At 48.0% G+C, this 24,166-nt stretch overlaps 1 protein-coding gene across 5 annotated transcripts in view; it reads right to left on the bottom strand.

Annotated features, from left to right (window-relative positions):
- The window catches only part of NCOA5 (nuclear receptor coactivator 5), a 133,405-nt gene extending 109,701 nt beyond the window's left edge, over window positions 1-23,704 (bottom strand). For 2 of the 5 annotated variants that reach the window (XM_030212928.1, XM_030212929.1), the window contains exon 1: window positions 23,514-23,703. The gene's annotated coding sequence lies outside the window, so the exon portion shown is untranslated. Of the gene's footprint in view, window positions 1-21,381; window positions 21,455-23,058; window positions 23,244-23,513 lie in introns of those variants that run through there. The other 3 variants (XM_030212925.1, XM_030212924.1, XM_030212927.1) reach the window with 3 other exon arrangements.
- Window positions 23,705-24,166: the final 462 nt, after the last annotated feature.

The following is a 24,166-nucleotide window of genomic DNA, read 5'->3' as shown; positions in this document are numbered from 1 at the left end:
TTAAAATTTCATTCAAGGGCATAAATCCCAGGTGCCAAGTGCAACTTTTAAGCACCATGGCAGCCTGGCTCCTGAGGTTTGTTAGAGACCTGGTCCCATCTAATGGCTTCTCTGTTATTCCAGGAACCTACCATCTCTCAGAACAGAATTTCTTCTTATTCCTCAGCCTACTTCCCTTCATATCACTCCTAACCCCATGCCCTTGAATTCTTAAGTACAAATGCATTTCCTACTGAGTATTTGAATGTTTAAAAAAAACATTAAAAGGATATAAGATGTCCAGAAAAACAAAACCCTGAAGCTAAAAAGCAACCAATAAAGTCAAAGAAATGGAGAAAAGAGAATACAGAGTAATTAAAGTTAGTTTTAGCTCTTGATGCCTACATTTTGAGCTAAGCACAGGTTTCCTAATATTTTCCACCCCAAACCATACTACTGAATTTCCTTTTTAGCTTATTAGACTGCCAATGTAACAAATTTTTAAGTTTTTCCTGTTTAGCTACTCCAAGTTCTTGTTCAGTTAAGTGGATATTGGACTTACATTTCAGATTATCTTCCACTGTGTGTCACATTTTTATCTATTTTGCCTCTCAAATCATTGTCTGTTACAAATATACTGGAAAAACTAACCCAAGCACTCAGATATTCTCAGTAGTCACCATCATCAAAATAGACAATTGAATTCTGTTCCTATTTAATAGGTTCTTCACCCAATTTTCTGTCGTAATTCCTCGTTGGCTAGTTTGCTTTTACCAGTATTCTATACAAAACAAAAACGTTTATCCAGACAATTCCTACTGCAGTTTCTTGATCCACTATTTTTGCTCCAAATTTTTTAAATCCCAGAAGGATTTTACAAGTAATTAATCACCCTGTTGCACCCATTCCACTGTTTATGAAAAATATGGAGAGTTATGTTACCAAGTTGCTGAAAAGTTACCGGGATACAGCGTTTTGCATCCACCACTGTGAGTTTTTGAAAGAGTTAGTATCGAGACAGTGGTAGATTCTCTTATTGCACAAGGAAAATCTTTGCTAACCCAAGGTCCTCTGACCTACACCCCCACCCCCCACAAAGAGCCCACTGGTATGTAGGGGGAATGGTCCCCCAACAGATCTGCATTTCAGCAAAGGGCAACTGCCTCAGGAGTCAACACATCAATCCAGATGGGTGTTGATATCAGTATACACGAACTCAGACACTTTACAAGGCATGTAAAAAATAACAGAGTCCTTGGTAATGCAAATAAGAGTAAAAATATTGTGTGCTGCAACTACATTGTGACATTTTTTTTTACCTGAAATGTAGTTGCAGCACACAATATTTCACTCTGTTGATTACTTGCATTACCAAAGACAGATTTTTAATTTTTTCATATACCTTGTAAAGTGTCGGCATGAGTTTGTGTACACTGATATCCATGCAGAGAAGCCAGGAAGGAGGGAAGGGAGAAGAGAGTACACCCCCCCTCCCGGGTAAGGTCCCAGGGGATCGATCCTAAAGCCACAACCAGCAGCACTACCAAGTGCGAACTGGAGGGCTGCAGAGTCCAACTTTGCACTCGACTAGGCATGGATCAAGTCCGTAAGCCTAGGAGTGTCCCTTAGGTTCAATCACTCTGCATGGCTTTGACCAAAGTAAGGAGCTAGGCCAGGGGACTCAGGGGCACCAAACAGCAACCTACCGCCTCTAAAGACAGAGAAAAATACTGGACTCTACTGGGGGGCGGGGGGGTCTCCAGCTTATAACGGCGATGTCACTAATAGAATGCAATCTTTATTTTGGTTGAGCCAACACTGAGAAATAGGGAAATAACCTTAAGAGGAGAACTGTCCCGACATCAAATCCTCCAAGAAGGAGAGATGGTACACAGCACAAGGCCCGCAGTTCTAAAACCTTCGTTGTCAACACCATAGCCGCTAAGACCATCTTCAGTCCTTAAAGGCTACCTGCCTGCATGCCTGTGGAAAGTAGCCCACGACTCACCAGGATCCCTGCTGTCACCCCGCCTGGCTCTTCCGGTTTGAGAGGTTTCATTTTCTAAATTAACTTCCTTCCCCTGATAAACAAGGGAATAAAGCTTCTAGGCAGCCAGTGGAGCCCCAGGGGGATACTCCCAACCGGAGCTGGGATAGGGACAGGGACCCCCCTCCAGCAAAAGGAGCCTAGAGCTATGCCAAGCTAGCCCATTTAGGTGCTGACGTGCCTGAAGACAAACTCTGCGCTCTACTGGAGTATGGTCTGTGGACTGAATTCCAAGAGCAAGCCTGTTCCATTCATCAGTACACAAGTACGCAAGTATTGCCATACTGGGAAAGACCAAAGGTCCATCAAGCCCAGCATCCTGTTTCCAACAGTGGCCAATCCAGATCACAAATACCCAGCAAGATCCCAAAAAAGTACAAAACATTTTATACTGCTTATCCCAGAAACCGTGGATTTTCCCCAAGTCCATTTAATAACGGTCTACGGACTTTTCCTTTAGGAAGCCGTCCAAACCTTTTTTTAAACTCCGCTAAGCTAACCGCATTTACCACATTCTCTGGCAACAAACTCCAGAGTATAATTACACAATGAGTGAAGGAAGAGTTTTTTCAGATTCGTTTTAAATTTACTACATTGTAGCTTCATCGCATGCACCCTAGTCCTAGTATTTTTGGAAAGCGTGAACAGACGCTTCACATCTACCCGTTCAACTCCACTCATTATTTTATAGACCTCTATCGTATCTCCCCTCAGCCGCCTTTTCTCCAAGCTGAAGAGCCCTAGCCGCTTTAGCCTTTCCTCATAGGGAAGTCGTCCCATCCCCTTTATCATTTTCGTTGCCCTTCTCTGCACCTTTTCTAATTCCACTATATCTTTTTTGAGATACGGCGACCAGAATTGAACACAATATTCGAGGTGCGGTCGCACCATGGAGCGATACAAAGGCATTATAACATCCTCATTTTTGTTTTCCATTCCTTTCCTAATAATACCTAACATTCTATTTGCTTTCTTAGCCGCAGCAGCACCAGAGAAATGGGAGGATATGCATACAGCAATGTAGGAGAAAGGCATCTGACGCTAGTCTGTCGTGGGCCTGAAGCCTGGACCAGAACTGAGGGACCTTGTGATTGATCTGAGTGACAAAAAGATCCACCGAGGGGGTGCCCCACGCTCGGAAGATCTTGGGGACTACAGCCATATTCAGTGACCACTCGTGAGGTTGCATTACTCTGCTCAGCCTGTCGGCCAGACTGTTTACACCTGCCAGAAACGTGGTTTGGAGAAACATGCCGTGACGGCGTGCCCAAAGCCACATCTGGACGGCTTCCTGACAGAGGGCAAGAGCCGGTGCCCCCACTTGTTGGTGTAATACATGGCAACCTGATTATCTGTCTGAATCAAAATGGTTTGGTTGGACAGCCGGTCTTTGAAAGCCTTTAGAGCGTTGCAGATCGCTGGCAATTCCAGGAGATTGATCTGAAGACCTGTTTCCTGAAAGGACCAGGCTCCTTGAGTGTGAAGCCAATCTACATGAACTCCCCACCCCAGAAGGGATGCATCCATCGTCAGCACTTTTTGTGGCTGAGGAATTTGGAATGGACGTCCCAAGGTCAAACTGGATCGAATCGTCCACCACTGCAGAGAATTCTGAAAGTCGGTGGACAGTTGGATCACATCCTCTAGATCTCCCGTAGCTTAACACCACTGGGAGGCTAGGGTCCATGGGAAAATTAGGTTCTTACCTTGGTAATTTTCTTTCCTTTAGTTACAGCAGATGAATCCATTACGAATGGGTTGTGTCCATCAACCAGCAGGGGGAGATAGAGAGCACTGAAAAACCATAGTGCCTCATGGCTAGCTAGCTCCATCTGCCTCTTCAGTATTTGAAGCTTCCAAAGCAGTATTACACCACAAAGTAGCATAACATGAACTTTCCTCACAGCGGATGAACGCCCCACAACAATAGCAATAACACAAAGGAGGGATGAACTCAACCTCCTGTAACAGAACAGAAATCCTGAAGACTGTTTTCCAACTTCTCCCAATGAGGGAACATGTCTGCAGGAAAAACTGAACACAAGAGTCAATCAGGGAGGGATCATGGGGAGGAGTCAAGATGGCGGCTCGTGCTTGAGGCTCCACGGTTGCCTGAGCTGAAACTCTTTTGCGTTACTGAAATTATATTTTCTAACATGACGCATAGTAAGAGGAAGGGGGCGGTAAAGGGTCTTCTACCGTTGGCCCAAACACTTATCCCCGGTCAGTAAACGCTCCTGCGGTTTGTCTCGAGTACCCCAGTGGAAGCCGGTGAGAGGGATCCCGCTTATATCCCCAACGGAGCTTAATCCGCCGCTTTGTCCTGCAATTCTTCGGGTGAGCGTGGAGGACTCGATGGAACCGGAAGTCGGTGACCAGAGGCCCTCACAGGGTGGTACACTACCCCAGAAATCAGATGTTACGACCATGGAGCCCGAGGCTCCCCAAGCGGTAACTCTACAATCTATTTGGTCAGCTATTCAACAATTAACGGCTGCAGTTACAAAAACTTCTCAAGATACGGCTTTACTGGTAAATAAAAGACTAACTTTGGCACTTGAAAATATTAAAACCGAAACGTTAACCCAGAAATCTGATCTCATCTCTGAAAACAGTAACGGAAACGTTGATAAAGGACAAAAATAAGGTTTCCTTAAAGCTGGAACAGATAGAAAATTATAACAGATGGTTAAACTTGCGGATCTTAAACTTTCCCGTTTCTTTTGGAATATCGCCAATAGATTTCCTGAAAAAATATTTGATTGAAGTTTTGGCATATCTTCAGTAAGATTCCACCGATTAATAAAATTTACTATTTGCCCATTTCTAAACAATCTAAGGTGAATCCAACAGAAAATAACCAAACTCCTGAACTAAATCTTCAATATATTTCAGCTTTGTTGGAAGAAGGGAAAATTAGGTTCTTACCGTGATAATTTTCTTTCCATTAGTCATAGCAGATGCAGCCATTACAGATGGGTTGTGTCCATCAACCAGCAGAGGAAGATAGAGAGCACACTTTTTTCCCGTGCCTCATACCAGCTTGCTCCACTGCCTCTCTTCAGTATTTGAAGCTTCCAAAGCAGTATGGCAAACAGCAATGGGAATAACATAAGCTTTCCTCACAGCGAACGATGGCCCTACAACAAAGGGCATTAACTCAGAATGGAGGGAATGAAACATCCTCCCGGAGTGCATAAACTCATCCTCCACTGAGACATAACTGGAGGGAATAAACTCATCCTCCCGGAGGGAATAAACATCCTCCAAAACATGAAACTGGAGGGAATTAAGTCATCCTCCTTTAATTGAACAAGAATCCTGAAGACTGTTTTCCGACTTTCTCCCAAGGACGGAATCTCCTGGAAACACGAACACAACCTGAAATAGATTTACAACAGATAGAATCAGACATGGAGGGATCATGGCTGCATCTGCTATGACTAAAGGAAAGAAAATTATCACAGTAAGAACCTAATTTTCCCTTCCTTGTCATCAAGCAGATGCAGCCAGTACAGATGGGATGTATCAAAGTAGATAGGGTGGGAACAAGCCACACCACGCGCCGGCACTTGCACTCCAAAATGTGCGTCCCTCCTGGCAGCCACATCCAGCCTGTAATGTCGGGCAAAAGAGAGCTTAGAAGCCCATGTTGCTCAACTACAAATCTCTTGAAGAGAGAGTGCTCCAGTTTCAGCCCAAGAAGAGGAAATTCCTCTAGTGGAATGCGCCTTAAAGGCATCAGGCGGAGGCCGGCCAGCAAGCAAATAAGCTGAAAAGATAGATTCTTTAAGCCAGCGGGCAATAGTGGCTTTAGACGCTGAAGACCCTCTGCGAGGACCTGATAAAACAAACAGATGATCAGAGGTCCTGAAAGAGTAACTCGCAGATACTGCAGCAGAGTCCTGCGCACGTCCAACAGGTGCAATTGCCCAAAAGATTCTGAAAACTTCTCCTCAACAAAGGAGGACAAGAAAATAGGTTGGTTTAGGTGAAACGCTGAAACCACCTTAGGCAAGAAGGAAGGCACGGTCCGAACCGTGACCCCGGACTCTGAAAACTGCAGAAAAGGGTCTCTACAGGACAGCGCCTGGAGCTCCGACACCCGTCTCGCCGAAGTAATGGCCACTAAAAAGATGGCCTTCAGTGTCAAATCTTTCTCTGAAGCACGCCGAAGCGGTTCAAAGGGAGCACCCTGAAGGGCCTTCAGCACTAGCCCCAGGTTCCAAGCTGGACAAGGTGCACGCACGGGAGGACGGAGCCGAAGCACCCCTTAAGAAACCGTGCCACATCCGGATGAGCAGCTAAAGACCCGCCTTCAACCTTGCCATGCAGGAAGGCCAATGTTGCCACTTGCACCCGCAGGGAATTATAGGCCAAGCCTTTTTGTACACCATCCTGCAAAAAGTCCAGAATCGGCAAGACAGGAGCCCGCATGGGTGTGCTCTCTCTGGAAGCACACCAGACTTCAAACTGGCGCCAAATCCTGGCATAAGCCACGGAAGTGGAACGCTTGCAGGCTTACAGGAGAGTGGTAATTACTTTATTGGAATAGCCTCTGCCTTTCAATCGCCAGGCCATAAGACCAAATCGGCCGGCGTCCTCCCTGGTCAGCGGACCCTGTGACAACAGGTTGGGAACCAGAGGTAACTGAAGGGGATCCTCTACGAGCATCTGTTGGAGGTCCGCATACTAAGGCCTCCTGGGCCAATCTGGGGCGACGAGAACCACTTCTCCTGGATGCAGCCGAATCAGCAGGAGTACTCGCCCTATCAAGGGCTACGGAGGGAACACATACAGTAGGCCCGGAGGCCAGGGTTGAGCCAAGGCATCCAACCCCGCCGCGCGAGGATCTCTCCGTCTGCTGAAGAAGCACGGGACTTTGGCACTGGAGCTTGTCGCCATTAGATCGATCACGGGCTTGCCCCACTTGGCACATATCTGCAAGAACACTTCGTCTGCAAGTTCCCACTCCGCTGGATCGATCTGATACCTGCTTAGATAATCGGCTTGCACGTTGCTCTGACCTGCAATGTGAGCTGCCGACAGAAACTGTAGATGCAGCTCGGCCCAGTGGCAAATTTGTACGGCCTGCGCGGCTAGATCTCTGCAACGAGTGCCGCCTTATCGATTTATGTAGGCCACTGCTGTCGTGTTGTCCGACATCACTCTGACAGCCAATCCTTCCAGGGTCACTTGAAAGGCCAGAAGCGCCTGAAACACCGCTTTCAACTCTAGGCGGTTGATGGACCACTCCGACTCCTCGGGTGTCCATAGACCCTGGGCATGCTTCCCCTTGCAATGTGCGCCACAGCCTTTCAGGCTGGTATCTGTCACCACTAGGCACCAATCAGGGAGAGCCAGCGGCATTCCTCGCCGCAGCATGCTGTGAGAGCCACCACTCCATGCTGAGTCGGGCTGCAGGGAGCCAAGAGAGTCTGCATTGGTAATCCTGAGATACTGGAAACCATCTTTGGAGTAGAGCATACTGTAGAGGTCTCAGGTGCGCTCTCGCCCAGGGCACCAGTTCCATGGTGGCAGTCATCGATCCAAGCAGCTGGACAATGTCCCAAGCTCGCGGGCGGGGCATCCTCAGGAGCAAACGGACCTGATTCTGAAGCTTGCACCGCCTTTGCTCGGGTAGGTACACATACCCCGAGGCTGTGTCGAACCTGGCCCCCAAATATTCTAGAGACTGCGAGGGGCTCAGGTGACTTTTGGCCAAATTGACGACCCAGCCCAGAGATTGAAGTACTGAGACCACTCTGGCTGTTACATGCTGACTCTTTGCAGCAGAGTTTGCTCGAATGAGCCAGTACGGGTGAACCCGAATACCCTCTCGCCTTAGAAAGGCAGCTACTACCACCATAACCTTCGAAAAGGTGCGGGGAGCTGTGGCAAGGCCTAGAACTGGAAATGCTTTCCCATCACCGCAAACCTCAGAAACTTCTGGTGCTGGGGCCAAATTGGAATGTGCAAGTAAGCTTCTTTCAGGTCCAGAGACATGAGAAACTCTCCTGGCTGTACCGCCGCAATGACGGAGCGCAGGGTTTCCATGTGAAAATGCGCACTCTCAGGGATTTAATTCTTTTAAGTCCAGAATAGGGCGAAAAGACCCTCCTTTTCGCGGCACCACAAAGTAGATGGAGTAGCAGCCGCAGCCGTGTTCGGCAGGAGGTACCAAGGACACGGCCCCTATCTGAATCAGACCTTGTAAAGTCTCCTCTACCGCCGCCTGTTTGGCGGCAGAACCGCATCGGGACTCCACAAACACGTCTCTTACAGGGGCGTCGAATTCTATTCTGTAACCGTCTCTGATCAGGTCCAAGACCCACTGATCTGAGGAAATGTTGGCCCACTCCTCGGCAAAGAGGGAAAGACTTCCTCCGATGACAGGACTCGAGGAGAGGGCCGGCGCACCATCATTGAGGGGGTCGCCCCTGAACTCCAGGCCTTGAGCCAGTGGCTGTGGAACATTTGTCCGAGCAAAAGGAGTTTCTCTGCTGAAAACGGGCGGTATCTTCAAGCATCACGGAAGCGAGGTCTGTAAGAGGAGTGGACCGCCGCACCCTTAGAGGAAGGCCGAGGCCTATCTTCGGGCAAGCGCTGGGGTTTAGCCTCACCCAGGCCCTTCACAATTTTCTCCAACTCCTCACCAAACAGAAGGCCTTGAAAGGGCAACTTAACCAACCTTTGCTTAGAGGCCATGTCCGCCGCCCAATGCCGTAGCCAAAGAAGACGGCGAGCCGCCACTGGTACTGCCATGTGTTTAGCCGAAGCTCTGACAATATCATAAAGGGCGTCAGCAAGAAAGGACAAGGCTGACTCCATCCGCGGAGCCACATCTGAAAAGGGCTCCGCTCCATCACTGGGCTGTTCCACTGCCTGTTGCAACCAAGCCAGGCAGGCTCTAGGAGCATAACAACTGCATGCAGACGCCCGAATAGTGAGACCTGCAATTTCAAATGACCGTTTAAGTGCTGATTCCAGTCTACGGTCTTGAATGTCCTTCAGGGCAACACCTCCTTCAACAGGGAGGGTAGTTCTCTTTGTCACAGCTGTGACTAGGGCATCCACTTTAGGCACAGCAAAGCGAGCCATATGCTCCTCACTCAGAGGGTATAATTGCCCCATAGCCCTGGAAACTTTCAAAGGTCCCTCGGGGTCAGCCCATTGAGCCAAAATAAGCTCTTGGATGGAGTCATGCAAAGGAAAGGCTCGAGCAGGCTTTTTGGTACTAGCCATCCTAGGATTCACAGAGGAGGCTTTGCCACTGGCAGGATCCTCAATAGAGACCCTGCAGGGCATCAAAAATAAGCGCCGTCAGCTCATCACGGTGAAAATCCTCACCGTGGAGGGATCGTCCAGACCCTGAGTCACTTCTGCACCAGACTCTGGCTCCTCAGAACATGAAGGCCTGCCAGAGTCCTCCGAATCCTCGCAGCCCGACCACCGGGGGGGGGGGGGGGGGGGGGGGGGGGGGGGGGGAAGGGGGAATGGAGGTGCAGCACTCTCTGTAGGGGGAAGAGCCCTTCTGTGCTTCATATTCTGCCAATTATCAGGGAATAACACCTCAGAGGGCATACCCAGCTAGAATCCAGCGCGGGGGGGGGGGGGGGGGGCATTAGAAGAGGCCCCTGCAGGGCTTTGTGGGAGAGCTCTTTTAAGCATGTATGCTTTATGCATTAATAAGACAAAATCAGGGGAGAAAAACTCACCCTGGGCACCCGGATCTCTGCCGGGGCTAGTAGCTCTCATATCACCCGCACTCCGAGGCCTCCCCCCGGGCTCAGGACTCTCCGTCTCCGCGGAGGTCGCACCATGTGGTAAATTCAAAATGGAGTCCACTGCCAGCTCAGAGCGCGAAGAATCGTCGCTCGCCATGCTCGGGCCGGCTCTAACGTCTGTACAGTACGATTTACAGAGCCCCGCTGCTGATCTGCGCTTGCCACACTTGGAACAGTGCTTTACTGTCTCCGCAGCCATCACCGAGAACGGCGGTAAAATTCAAATTGGTGGTTCGCTCCAAATCGCCCCGATCGCGGGCCCACCCCGGAGGGTCAGAAAACACTCTTACCTCACTGGACCGAGTATCACAGCTTCGGTCCCACAGAAAAAGGCAAGGAAAAACCTCTGTTCTTATTTTTTTTTTTTTTAACGCTGTGAAGAAAGCAGAGGTAAATAGAACTCCGGAGGCTCAGGTGAGTAGGAAAGGCAGGGAAAGGGCGAACCTATGTGCCTGCATCCACTGTTGGTGGGGAAGGACAGGGAAAGCTAAGCAATGTGTCCACATCCACGGAGGTATGGGTAAGGCAGGGAAAGGGCGAACCTATGTGCCTTTAAAGTGAAGCTGCTATAGCCTCCAACACCCCTGCTAACAACTGGCAAAAGCACAGGAGCAACCTCCAGGCAGATTTTAGATGGAGCTCGAAGTAGCTGCAGCCACTGCTATGGGAGATAGAGAATACTGAAGAGAGGCAGTGAAGCAAGCTGGTATGAGGCACTGAAAAAAGTGTGCTCTCTATCTCCCTCTGCTGGTTGATGGACACAACCCATCTGTAATGGCTGCATCTGCTTGATGACAAGGAAATCTCCATTTTTCCGGATGTGATTAGATCTACACAAGAACACAGAAAAGTTTTCCTTGCTTACAGAGAAGAGGTTAAAGCACTGGGAGCTACATTTTTGTTAGCTTATCCATGGCAAGTGTTGCATTAAATATCTGGGAAATAAATATATCTTTTTTGAACCAGATCAGCTTAAATTGTTTATAGAAAGTAAAAAAGCTGTTTAAATATTATGTGTTGAGTAATTAAGAAAAGAATGTAAAGGCTGGTGGTTTAATGAGTCAGGTATTTACTTTAAATTGATATTCCTTAAGCCAACGGGCTACGGAGAAATTAGACCTTACCTGCTAATTTGCTTTCCTTTAATCCCTCCGGACCAGCCCAGGATTGGACTGATGGGTTGTGCACGCCTACCAGCAGGTTGGAGAGACTGAGAAAAAAAAACTCTGACTCTAGCGAGCCAATAGGAGCGACTGAGAAAATCGGCTTGAACGTTTTCCACTCCGGCCACATGCGATGCTGAAATGGCCGAGAGGTGAATCTCCGCCCAGGCGAGTAGACTCTCTGCCTCCCGACACAAGATACGACATTTTGTTCCCCCCTGACGGTTGACATAGGCCACTGCCGAGGCATTGTCCGAAAGAACTCTGACCGCTTTGCCTATTAGTAGAGCCCTGAAGTGCTGCAGAGCCAACTGGATCGCTCTGGTCTCCAACAAATTGATTGATTGAACTGCTTCCATTTGAGACCAAAGACCCTGGGCCCACTGCCCCAGGCAATGCGCTCCCCAGCCTCGGAGACTGGCATCTGTCGTTAACAGTATCCAGCGAGGAGATTCCAAAGGCATGCCTACTGTGAGATTCTTCATCCGCAGCCACCAAAACAGCAAGCTGCGCTCTCTGTTGCGGAGAGGCAGACGCCTCCATAGTGACTCCCTCTGAGCGGACCAACGAGATAGAAGAGACCACTGAAGAGGCCTCATATGGAGTCTGGCCCAGGGTACTACTTCTATGGTGGCTGCCATGGATCCGAGAATCTGAAGATAATCTCGAGCACACGGACGCTGCTGTTGAAGAAAGACCCGAATCTGAGACTGGAGTTTTAGAATCCTGGCCTGCGGTAGAAAGACTCGGCCTTGTGTCGTGTCGAACGTGACGCCCAAATACTCCAGAGATTGAGAAGGAACCAACAGACTCTGACACATTTACTACCCAACCTAGAGACTGCAAGAACTGCATCACTCGTTCTGTGACACGACAACTCTCTTGATAAGACTTTGCTCTGATTAACCAGTCGTCTAGATATGGATGAACAAGAATCCCTTCTTTCCTGAGGGCCGCAGCCACCACGACCATAACTTTGGTGAAAGTGCGGGGAGCCGTCGCAAGACCGAAGGGCAGAGCGCGAAACTGGTAATGCTGCCCTAGAATTGCAAAGCGCAAGAACTTGTGGTGAGCTAGACGAATGGGAATATGCAAATAAGCCTCTGTGAGATCCAAGGCTGTCAAATACTCTCCCTGGCGCACTGCGACTATGACTGATCGCAGGGTCTCCATATGAAAACTTGTGACTCTGAGAGCGCGATTGACAGGCTTGAGGTCCAATATAGGGCGAAAAGAGTCTTCCTTCTTGGGAACTACAAAATAAATGGAATACCGGCCTTGCCTGTACTCGGAAGGAGGGACTGGACAGATAGCATGAAGATCTAACAGCCTCTGTAGAGTATCCCGAACCGCCCTCACCTTGAGAGGAGAACGACAGGGAGACTCCAGAAAGGCGTCTGCAATAGGCCTTGCGAACTCTAAGGCATAACCGTCTCGTATAACTTCCAAGACCCACTGATCTGAAGTTATGTGGGCCCACCTCTGATAGAACTGAGAAAGACGAGCTCCGACAGGCACCAGAGGAGAGGCCCTCGCCCCTTCATTGGGAAGGACGGGTCTGGGATCTAAAACCTGGAGTGGAGAAACTCGCTCCTCTGCGAGTACCCCGAAAGGACTGTGTCCTATTGTAGAACCAAGATTTGTGAGGTTGAAAACCCCGACCAGTCTGAAACCTACGTAAACCTCTACCTGAACCTCTACCAGAGAAGGAACCTCGACCGGACAGGCGAGGTCTATCTTGCGGCAATCGAGGAACTTTAGCATCTCCTAAGGAATTAACCAACTTATCCAATTCTTCCCCAAACAAAAAGGAACCTTTAAATGGAAACTTGCTCGATTTGGATTTGGAGGCCACATCCGCCGACCAACCTTTCAACCACAGTGATCGGCGAGCAGCGACTCCCAAAGCCAAAGACTTAGAAGATGCTCGCAACAAATCATACAAGGCATCAGCCAGAAACGCCGCTCCCGTTTCAATCCTAGCCATCTCTAGATCAATAGCTTGAAGATCATCCGAAGTCCTGTCCAGAACTCTCTCTGCCCACCTAAAACAGGCCCTAGCCACTAAGGAACCACAAATGGCAGCCTGTACTGCCAAGGAAGAAACATCAAAACTATTCTTGAGCAGAGAATCCAGACGTCTGTCCTGAACATCCCGAAGAGCTGTTCCGCCATCTACGGGGACCGTATTACGCTTAGTCACCACCGACACCATGGCATCCACGACCGGCACCTTAAGCAAAGACTTATGCGCTTCAGGAACCGGATAGAGACGAGACATAGATCTGGACTGCCGGAAATCCGCATCTGGGGACTCCCATTGCGCTTTAATAACATCCCAAATATCCTAGTGCATAGGAAAAGTCTTGGAAGCAGACCTAGAGCCTTTAATCAAGAAATCGACCTTACGGACTTCCGAAGCTGGCTGTAAATCTTCAAAGTTCAAAGTAGAAGACACCATAGAAATTAGCTCCTGCAAATCATCGTTATGGAAAACTCTGGCTACAGAAGGATCTTCTCCTTGAGCAAAAGAACTAGCCTCAGGATCTGGAGAAGAAGAATCCTCCCAGATATGTTCCGCCAGATCTTCCTCTTCTTCTAAGAAGGGCATTTCCTGATCATGAACTGACTCCAAATGCTCCCGCCAATCTCCCTCCCTAGATCTCTTAGGGGGAGGGGGAGCAGACATACTCAAAGGACCTGGCTCAGCTGAAGAATCCCCCTTCTGCAGCAAAAAAGCCTGATACATCTGGAGCACAAACTCAGGAGGAAAACCCCCTGCCTGAGTAGGCCCAGCCTGCATCAGTGCTCCTGAAGAAAAAACATCCGAAATAGGTACCGAAAGACCTGCAGGCTGCGAGGGAGATTGGGAGGACGAATTCCAAATGGCCGCCGTTCGCACCAAAACCGCCGTTCCGGAGTCCGGGGGCGCGCCTGACCCTTCAGCAACCACGGGATCAGAGCGCGCCGAAGAGACCGAAGCAGCTGATTGAACCGCTGCAGGCAAAACCGGACCCGAAGCTCCCGCTAGCGCTGTACAATACTTACAAGCGCCTGAAGATGAAACACCCCGACGCTAACGGAGCAGCACTTAAGTTTTTCAGATACCGCTGACGCGCGCATACCCAATTCGCACCGAAACTGTACTCTTTTTTTTTTTTTTAAATACCGCTCAAATTAAACACACAAATCCCCCGAAAACAAACAGTGATGGGAGCCAGACCAGGTAAAGAAATCTGTACTTTTAATGTTTCCCTGCTGATGGAAACGCTAACCAGCCACACCACACACACTTGACAGTAACAAAGCTGCCTGCTCGTTTAATCAATGGGGACTTAAGAGGTCCGTGGCATTAAAACAAATTTAGCTTCTTTTCACATCTGGCTGCCTCTCCCAAAGGTAAAATCCCCTTGCTAATCAAAGGGCAACCCTTCCCTTAGAAATTGAATTAAATAATAAGGGAGGTGGGGAGGGACCCGGGACACCCGAGTTTTCACCCCTGAGGCTGAAAAGAACACCTAACAAGCCTCAAAGAATTCCTGTGGCACAGAATAACAGCAGAATAAAGCCAACAATAAAGAAAAAGCTGAAAGACAATAGAGAGAGACTAATGGGCTCACTCCTACCTGCTGGGAGACTGAGAAAATACTGAGGCTAGGGTCACATGACCAGGGCTCCTATTGGCTCGCTAGAGTCAGAGTTTTTTTTCTCAGTCTCCAACCTGCTGGTAGGCGTGCACAACCCATCAGTCCAATCCTGGGCCGGTCCGGAGGGATGCTAAGGGAAGTGGCTTTAGACTCTGGAGACCCTCTGCGAGAACCTGACAACAATACAAAAAAGAGACCAGAGGTCCTGAAAGCATTTGACATCTGCAGATACTGCAACAGAGCCCGGCGCACATTCAGGAGGTGCAACTGCCCAAAGGATTCTGGAAACTCTTCCCTAGTAAAGGAAACGCTGAAACCACCTTAGGCATGAAGGAAGGCACAGTACGTACCGTTACTCCGGACTCTGAGAATTGCAGAAAAGGGTTTCGACAGGACAGCGCCTGGAGCTCAGATACCCCTAGAGTCAAATCCTTCTCCGAAGCTCACTTCAGCGGCTAGAGGGGCGAACACTGAAGAGCCTTTAATACTAGCCCCAGGTTCCAGATCGGGCAAGGGGCCTGCACGGGAGGCCGGAGCCGAAGCACCCCTCTCAGAAACCGTGCAATGTCCAGGGAGAGGCCAGCGACCTTCCCCCGAAAGCATGACAATGCTGCCACTTGAACACAGGGAATTATAGGCCAAGCCTTTTTGTAAACCATCCTGCAGAAAGTATTGGCGAGACAGAAGCCCGCATTGGTGTGATCGCTTTAGAAGCACACCAAGCCTTAATCTGCAGAGGTCTCATATGCGCTCTCGCCCATGGCACCATTTCTAAGGTGGCCATCATCGACCCCAACAGCTGGACAATGTCCCAAGCTCGCGGGCGAGGCATCCTCAGGAGCAGACGGGCCTGATTCTGAAGCTTGCACCACCTTTGCTCGGGTAGATAAACCCCGAGGCCGTATCGAACCAGACCCCAAATAGTCTAGAGATTGAGAGGGGGTCAGGTGACTTTTGGGCATATTGACGACCTAGCCCAGAGATTGCAGTACTGAGACCACTCTGGCTGTGAGATGATGACTCTCTGATGAGCCAGTCGTCTAGGTACGGGTGAACCCCGATACCCTCTCGCCTGAGAAAGGCAGCTACTACCACCATTACCTTTGAAAAGTTTCGGGGAGCTGTGGCGAGGCCAAAAGGCAAGGCCCGAAACTGTAAATGTCTTCCCAACACCGCAAATCGGAACTGTTGGTGCGGGGGCCAATTAGGTACGTGCAAGTAAGCTTCTTTTAGCTCCAGAGACGTGAGGAATTCTCCTGGCTGTACCGCCGCGATGACAGAGCACAGGGTTTCCATGTGAAAATGCCGCACTCTCAGAGAATTGTTGACTTCCTTCAAGTCGAGAATGGGCCGAAAAGACCCGCCTTTTCGTGGCACCACAAAGTAAATGGAGTAACGACCGCAGTTGTGTTCGGCGGGAGGCACAGGGATCACTGCCCCAAGGTACAAGACTTGTAGGGTCTCCTCTACCGCCGCCCGTTTGACGGCAGTACTGCATCAGGACTCCAAAAACACGTCTCTCACCGGGGCATTGAATTCCAATCGGTAACCTTCTCTGATCAGGTCCAGGACCCACTGATCTGAGGTAATCTTGGTCCACTCCTCTAGAAAGAGGGAAAGGATCCTCCTACAGCTGTATAGGAGTGGACCGGCGCACCATCATTGAGAGGGCCGCCCTTGAACCCCACGCCTAGAACCGGCCACTGCAAATCGCTTGTCCGAGCAAAAGATGTTCCTCTGCTGAAAAACGGGCACATTGAGTAAACCCAGCAGAGCGTCCCAGGCGATACCTTCTAGCTTCACGGAAGCAAGGTCTAGAGGAGGAGGGAACCACCTGACCCTTGGAAGAAGGCCACGGCCTATCCTCAGGTAACCATTGGGGTTTAGCATTCCCCAGGTCTAACGATCCTCTCCAAATAACAGAAGTCCCCGAAAGGCCAACTTCACCAGCCTTTGCTTGGAGACCATGTCAGCCGCCCAATGCCGTAGCCATAGAAGGTGGCAGGCAGACACCGCCACAGACATCTGTTTAGCCGAAACTTTGACCAGATTATAGAGGGCGTCAGCTAAAAATGACAAGGCCGACTCCATGCGCGGTGCAACCTCAGCGAGGGACTCCGCACCATCAACGGGCTCTGTTGTAACCAAGAAAGGCAGGCTCCAGCAGCATAAGAACTGCAAACAGATGCCTTTAAGGCTAGGCCCAAAATCTCAAAGGACCGTTTTAGCACTGATTCCAGGCGCCGGTCCTGAATGTCCTTCAGGGCGACCCCTCCCTCTACTGGGAGGGTGGTCTTTTTTGTCACAGCCGTGACTAAGGCATCCACTTTAGGCATCTCAAAACGGACCAAGTGCTCCTCACTCAGAGGGTAAAGATGCCCCATCGCCCTGGACACTTTCAAGGGCCCCTCTGGGTCAGCCCATTGAGCAGAAATAAGCTCTTGGATGGAGTCATGCAAAGGAAAGGCTCAAGCAGGCTTCTTAGTATTCGCCATCCTCGGATTACCAGAGGAGGCCTCACCTTGAACAGGATCATCAATAGAGAGGGCCTGTAAGGCATCAGAGATAAGCACTGGCAGCTCATCGCGGTGGAAAATCTGAACCACAGTGGAATCATCCAGATCCAGTGGCAAACCGGCACCTTTCTCTGGTTCTTCAGACCACGAAGGCCTGCCAGATCCCCAGAGTCCCCACAGCCCGACCACCGGGGGGGGGGGGGGGGGGGGGGGGGGGGGCGCCACTCTCCGACGGGGAATTTACCCATCTATGTTTAGCGGAGCAATGGCAGAACAACGAAGGGGTTGGCAGGGAGGGGGGTGGGAAATCGCTCCGGGCCCCGCCCTCGCATCAAACGTCAAGACATTGGGGGCGGAGCAATGGCAGAACAAACAAAGGGGTTGGCCAGGGAGGCGGGGTGTTGGCAACAAAAACCTTGCTAGCGCCCGTTTCATTTGCTCTGAAACGGGCCTCTTTTACTAGTGTAAAATAAGCACAAACTCAGGGGAGAAAAACTCAGCCTGACCTCCCGTCTCCGAATTAGGAGCTACGGGGAACGGAGCTCCTCTGCTAGCCTCGGCCCGAGGCACCCCTCTGCTCAGACTCCTCCACAACCGCGGGGGTCGAGCCATGCGGCGCTTCCAAGATGGCACCCGCTGCCAACTCCATTGAGCGGGAAGACTCATCGCTTGCAATACTCGTACTGGCCCTACCATCTATATAGCATGTTTTACAGAGACCTGCTGCTAATCTGCGCTTGCCACAACAGGAACAGTGCTCAACTCCCTAAGCAGCCATCGCCGAAAAACGGCGGCTTCGGAACGCCGTCCGCGGGCCCTCCCCGGAAGAGCTGAGTACTGCTCTTACCTCAAAGGACCGAGTCCACCGAGCTCCGGTCACACTGCACGTCAATAAAAGCCTCAGAATAGCAGCGCATAAAAAGCGCGTTTTTTTTTTTTACGTTGCGAGGAAAGTTGGAGGCAAACAGCTACAGAGGTACTCCGGAGGCAGTAGAGGGTGGGAAAGGCAGGGACAGGGCGAACCTATATTCCTACATCCACAAGGGGGAAGTGGGAAAGGCAGGGAAAGGGCGAACCTATGTGCCTTTAAAGTGGGCACCAGCAGCCACAACACCCCAGCTCAACCGGCCAAGCACAGGAACCTCCCCAGGCAGAAATTTTGAAGGAGCTGAACAAGCTGCGTCCTACTCTGCTGGGAGATAGAGAAATACTGAGAGGCAGATGGAGTTAGCCTAGAGGCACTATGGTTTTCAGTGTTCTCTATCTCCTGCTGCTGGTAGGTGGACACAACCCATTTGTAATGGATTCAACTGCTGCTGATAAGGAAACAAAATTTAAAATGTATGAGCACTGCAGGCATAAAAAACCAAAAGGATTTACTGTGAAATCATCATTAAAAACTATAATAAAATATATCCTGCAGGACCATACCAAAAGTCCAGATTCCTGCATTTACCTCTAGCAGTAGCCAATTCAGGTCACTAGGAAGTACATGGTAGATTCCAATGAGAACATTCAATCACTCACTCTCCTAAGCTGACCTGGCTAATAAGTCCATAAACAGTTTTCCTTCATAACTTGTTCAACTTTCTTTTAAAATTAAGCTATACTAGATGATTTAACTATATCTGACCACTAACTCCACAGCTTGATTGTGAACCATGTAACTGTCATACATTTATACCTTGTTTCGTGAACTATCCCCTGGACTTACTACAATTGAAAGGGTAAATAGCCATTTCTTTATTGACCAATTCCATACCGCTCAATCTTATAAACTACAGCTCCTCTCACAAAAGGATCTTATCAAGGGATCTCTCACCCCTGAATTTTAGAATTGTCCCCGCCACTTTAAAATTTTACCATAGTGCTTCATTTAAACTTAAGGAAATGCAGTTTAGACATTCTTTTAGCAGCCTTTTACTAAATTTAACACCCACTAACAAAATTAGAGTGCATTAAATGTTAAGAAGCCCGTTTTATACCTATGGGCTTCTTTTCATTTAGCACACATGACGCTTTAGTAAGAGGGCCCTTTAATAAATTAAATCAGAGAGTTAAAAGATTCACCTCTCCTAAGGATGTTGAAATGGTGCAAAACAAATTTGGCCTGGCCTATTAAGAAGCAGCTGGATGAGCTCAAAACTGAGGGACTGATACAGAATCTTCAAAGCTTCTAATGCAAATGTAATGCCCAAATTTTTACTTGTGAATGCAATAATTACATGCAAATTTGATGTATGTACTTGTGCACTATTGCTAAGGGAAGCTAATATTGTGCTCATGTCTGAGCAAAAAAACGGGTAAATTAGACCTTACCTGCTAATTTTCTTTCCTTTAGTCCCTCCGGACCGGCCCACCTGCTGGAAGGCGTACACAACCCATCAGTCACATTCTGGGCCGGTCCGGAGGGATGCTAAGGAAATTATTACTTATCTGTATGTGCTAGGATGTTATTCTGAACTTAAATATTAATTGGCATCACAGAAATTTCCAGTGCCAATATTTATGTACAGAACATTCCATCACATACAGCGATGCAACTTTTTCTACTCAGATCTGCATGAAGAACCGTCACCTTCCCATTGTCTTAAAACGTTGCAGGAACTATTATGCTTGCAGCAAACAGAAAATGGCCATTAAATCTTTACCAGCACTAATGCAGAAGAATTAACTAAAGCTTCTACACCTCCTCAGAACTGGTGCTCAAGTTACTACATTGTACTTGAAGCCTCCCATCCTATCACTATGTTCTCCACCACCTTCTCTCCCTTTAGACATCTTTGTAGTCTCTCACCCAAGTGCACTCTTCCACCATTCCTTTATCTCACCTATTTCCTTGGTTACTCCTTGTGCCCCTTTCAAACAATTCTCTTCCATGTTCATCTTAGACACTGCCAGCTCTAACCTCCTTCCCTTCAAAAGAAATTTGATAACCTGCATCTGGTAGCTACTAAACACTTTCTACAGTTAAGCTATGTACAAATTTTAATTTTCTATAGTGAAGCTTACTATGTGCACATTTTTTTTTAATTAATGCAAAAATTTTACTTTCCAAAGTCATATATAGTTTCATACCTCATTTTCCTCAATTTATTCATTTTATTGGGATTTATTAATCACTTTTATGATGAGATTCACCCAAGGCAGTGCTCTTCCCTTTTTCTACCCTCCCCTTTCTCCATTATTCCTATCCCCTTTCTCCATTAGTCCTACTTCCCTCCATCACTATTCATAATGCATTCTCCTCCAACTCAACCAAATGTATTTCCTTTCTCTTCTAGCTCTCTCCACTTTAGTCTCTGACTGTTGCCCACCGCCACCCCGCTCTCCTTTCATCATTCCTTCTCATTGATGAGGCCAGCTTGGTTCCCACTTTCCTGTATGGGCTTAACTAGATTACACCACTAAGGCTGGGAGAATTTGATCACTGTGACCTTTATTTTTCAAGTTGTATTTATATTGGGTTCTGAAATTTTACTAGTTTGGAACTGAGCTCTCTCTGCAAAAGGATAGTTCCAGCTCCTCCAGCATAAAATTCCCCACTAACAGGACAGTAGTTTTCAGATTGTGCACAATATGCTCTCATAAGAGCATTAAAAGTACATTCTTTACAAAAGAAAAAAAATGTACATCAGAAACATGAAATTCCTATAGACCTTAACAGGACCTATTAGCATTTAGTGAAAGTGAGCTGCAGTACTGATACAGAGAAGGCACGTGCAAGCAGAACAGGAAAGCACGTGAATTGTTCCTAACTTAACATGTGAAATACCACAATCAAGAATGGTAAAACACTCCACATTCCTATTAATGTTCAAAGAGCTGCAATAGTCATTTGATCATATTCAACAATGCACAATGAATTAGACCTGGAATTGTCATCTGAACATTATCTCCACTGGATTCGTTAAAGATTAATGTGGACAAAAGCATATGAATACTGTTCAAAAATAACTTTTGAAATTGTAACCTGTGTTGGTTTATCAGCAATATTTTTGTATTTCTGATTTCTTAATATTGGTACAGCAGTGACAATGGGGGACGGGTTGTTTTTTTTCCAACCATTTTTCTTTGTGAACTGTCATTTTTGGTTTCTATATATTTACCATTCACTTTAAAGTATACATTTTCCCTCTGTTGCGTCTCTTGTATTGTCTACAGATTCTGACACTTAGACAGTTAAATTATCACTAAGTACAAGCAATGAATCACTAGAATGATCGCTTTTGCCAAACTCACTGTGAAATGCCCAGATCAGAAACAGAAGCGTTTGAACACAATTGCTAGCACAGGCAATGCTTTCTGATGAATGCTGCAGAGAAAACACAATGTCAAAGAAAGATGCATCTTGGAATACACTCTGGTAACCAGCAGGAAGAAGGCAAGATGGCTGTATGTTGACCCAGAGACTTAAAAACAAAACAGGGAAAAAAAAGAAAAAGATACTGCCATGCAGGGTTGGTGCTTCCCTTTTATACTAAGTTACCACCTACTCTTCTTTTAATCAACAGAGAAACACTGGCAACAGGAAAAAAATTATTCTGGCAAAGGCCTGGCGCTTTGCTCTTTACAAGTTTTAAATTCATATTAATTGGGCATATGGGTAATATACTACATACCATTCTGAAAATATCCCCCCCCCCCCCCAAATTAAAATTCAAGTGTTAATACATTGTTTTAAGACTCTTTGTTGTTTATGAAGCAACATAAATCAATGTGATACATTATAAATATAATTAGTTGTGGACCAACTGGTACTTCCCCTCGTTCCTACTTTGTAAATATAATTAGTTGTGGACCAACTGGTACTTCCCCTCGTTCCTACTTTGGCCAAATTTTCTCAGCCAGACCACTGTACCTTCCTGTTTCTCACATTTTGTTACATCCCCGAGCGCTTTCCCACTCATGACAGGCTCAATGCGGCTTACATGGGGCAATGGAGGGTTAAGTGACTTGCATAGAGTCACAAGGAGCTGCCTGTGCCTGAAGTGGGAATCGAACTCAGTCAGTTCCTCAGGACCAAAGTCCACCACCCTAACCACTCTTCCACTCCTTCTAAACCAATCTTTCCTATGGTCCTCCTCTTTACCACGACCTATACCCTGCTTGCCAGTTTCTCTCTACTGGTTTTCCCAGACCCTCCCCAATACAAAACGCGTCTCTTTCATTGATTATCCTATCAACCCTTTCCTAGTGCAGTTCACTACCCACTGCTGCCCGCCGTTTCACTAGCCTTACAAAGCTGTAGTGCGCTACCTTGGCACGTCTCTACGCGCGGTAGGGGGGGGGGTGGAGCAAGTACGATTACGTTCTTTTGGCGCAAAGTAACTTCAGCCGCCGCGGGAAGATAGGCTCCACGCGGTTTGATACACAATACAGGATTCACGGGGACCCGTGTGCCAGTACCTTCCACTCCTCTCTTTTTGTGCCTGTGAAAAAGGTGGCTAAAAACACATCCGGCACTATGAACAGCAATACCCAGTCCCACCTTTTAAGTCAATAAAAGCCAACATTTCACGATAAGGGCAGTCTCCTGCCGCATTTTTATTTATTTTTTTTTTTGGGGGGGGGGGGGGTAGGGTGTGAAAAGGAGTAGACCGAGAAAATTCAAACAGTTTGTGCAGACTTGCTTCACGCTCTGGAAGCGCAGAAAAGCGAGTCATAAGTTAATTCCACAGCGCTTTTAAGACGAATTTTGTTTCCATTCCACAGGCGCGAAGGGCGCGATACATTTTAGAACACGCGTTATAGCTTAATTGTTGATTTTGCCTTTATCATCATCATAATACGAGGAGACGTACAGTAGTGGGGGAGGGAACTTCGATGAAAATACAAAATTGATCCATAAACCAAATATTCAGATCGTAAGGCAGATTCTTTTTTTTTTTATATATATATATAGCCGAAAATACTTACTTCTGATCAGCGTGGTTACCTAGAGAAGCCCCTAGTTCAGCAGATCGCTCGGGCACACAAAGCAGCTTCCTGCGATCCGGCTTGGTGAACGCGCTTCAGACGGAGCCCGCGCTAAAGGAAGGCGGGGAGCACGCACGCGCTTCCTGGCCGCCCAGCCTAGGCCGCAAGGGCGTGCGCGACAAAGTGGGGGAAAACATAGTCCACACGAAAGGCCAGTAAAATAACGCTTTGTGTGAGAAGAAAATCCAGGGAGGGTGAACAATACCGGCCGTAGTTTTCAACTGCAGGTCGCTCCGAATCCGCCTCCTCGAGGCGCGAGCCACTGACCTACTTTACCTTGAAACTACGCAACAGCCGCTAGACCAATAGGCCGCGCCGTCCTTCCAGATAACCGAGAAAAAAAAATATTAACAAATCCCATCCAACAAACTAACATTTGAAGGCATTCTACTTACCCAGTACAAACCAAAGCACTAGCCACCAGCGAACCCTTCCCGATACTGTTCCAAGCCCTTCGACGAACTCCTCACACAGCCTCGACGCGATTCAGCGACAGACGCTACCTGAACGAGGAGGAGGACAAAGGCGCCTAACAACTAGAGTGCCTCTCTTCCTTCACGACGCTACGGCTCGCTCACGCACACGCGCGCTTGGTCTCACTTTCCGGCGGGTCCCCTGCCGTTTGCATTGTGAGAATAGCGGTAACCATAGAGATGAAACCGTTATTGAATTACCACACTCAAAGTCGTAAACGTGGAACCTCGCGGTCGACCGCCATTTTCTCTTCTTACATAAAATGGTGGTGGTGGTCGTCGTTGCCTAGTACTTACCACAATAATTTGAATGCTTTAATTTAAATGTTGAGTAGAGAGGTGTGATAGCCGTCGAAATAGGGGCTTTGGTTTATACATCCGCACCATAACACTGATTTTTATTGTATTGTGTGTGGGGGTTTTTTTTTCTTTTCCCATGTGAAATTTTATTAATTTATAATGATACAGGGATATGAAATGCAAAATAACTCGTAGCCCCCTCATTAGATCCCACATACAGTACCACATCTTACACAGGACCAATCAATTCCCCCCCCCCCCCCCTCCACACTTTA

The sequence above is a fragment of the Microcaecilia unicolor genome, chromosome 8 (assembly GCF_901765095.1).
Source record: "Microcaecilia unicolor chromosome 8, aMicUni1.1, whole genome shotgun sequence".
Classification (NCBI taxonomy): Eukaryota; Metazoa; Chordata; class Amphibia; order Gymnophiona; family Siphonopidae; genus Microcaecilia; species Microcaecilia unicolor.
The sequence above is the reverse complement of the archived record's forward strand: the minus strand, read 5'-3'. Positions and strand labels throughout refer to the sequence as shown.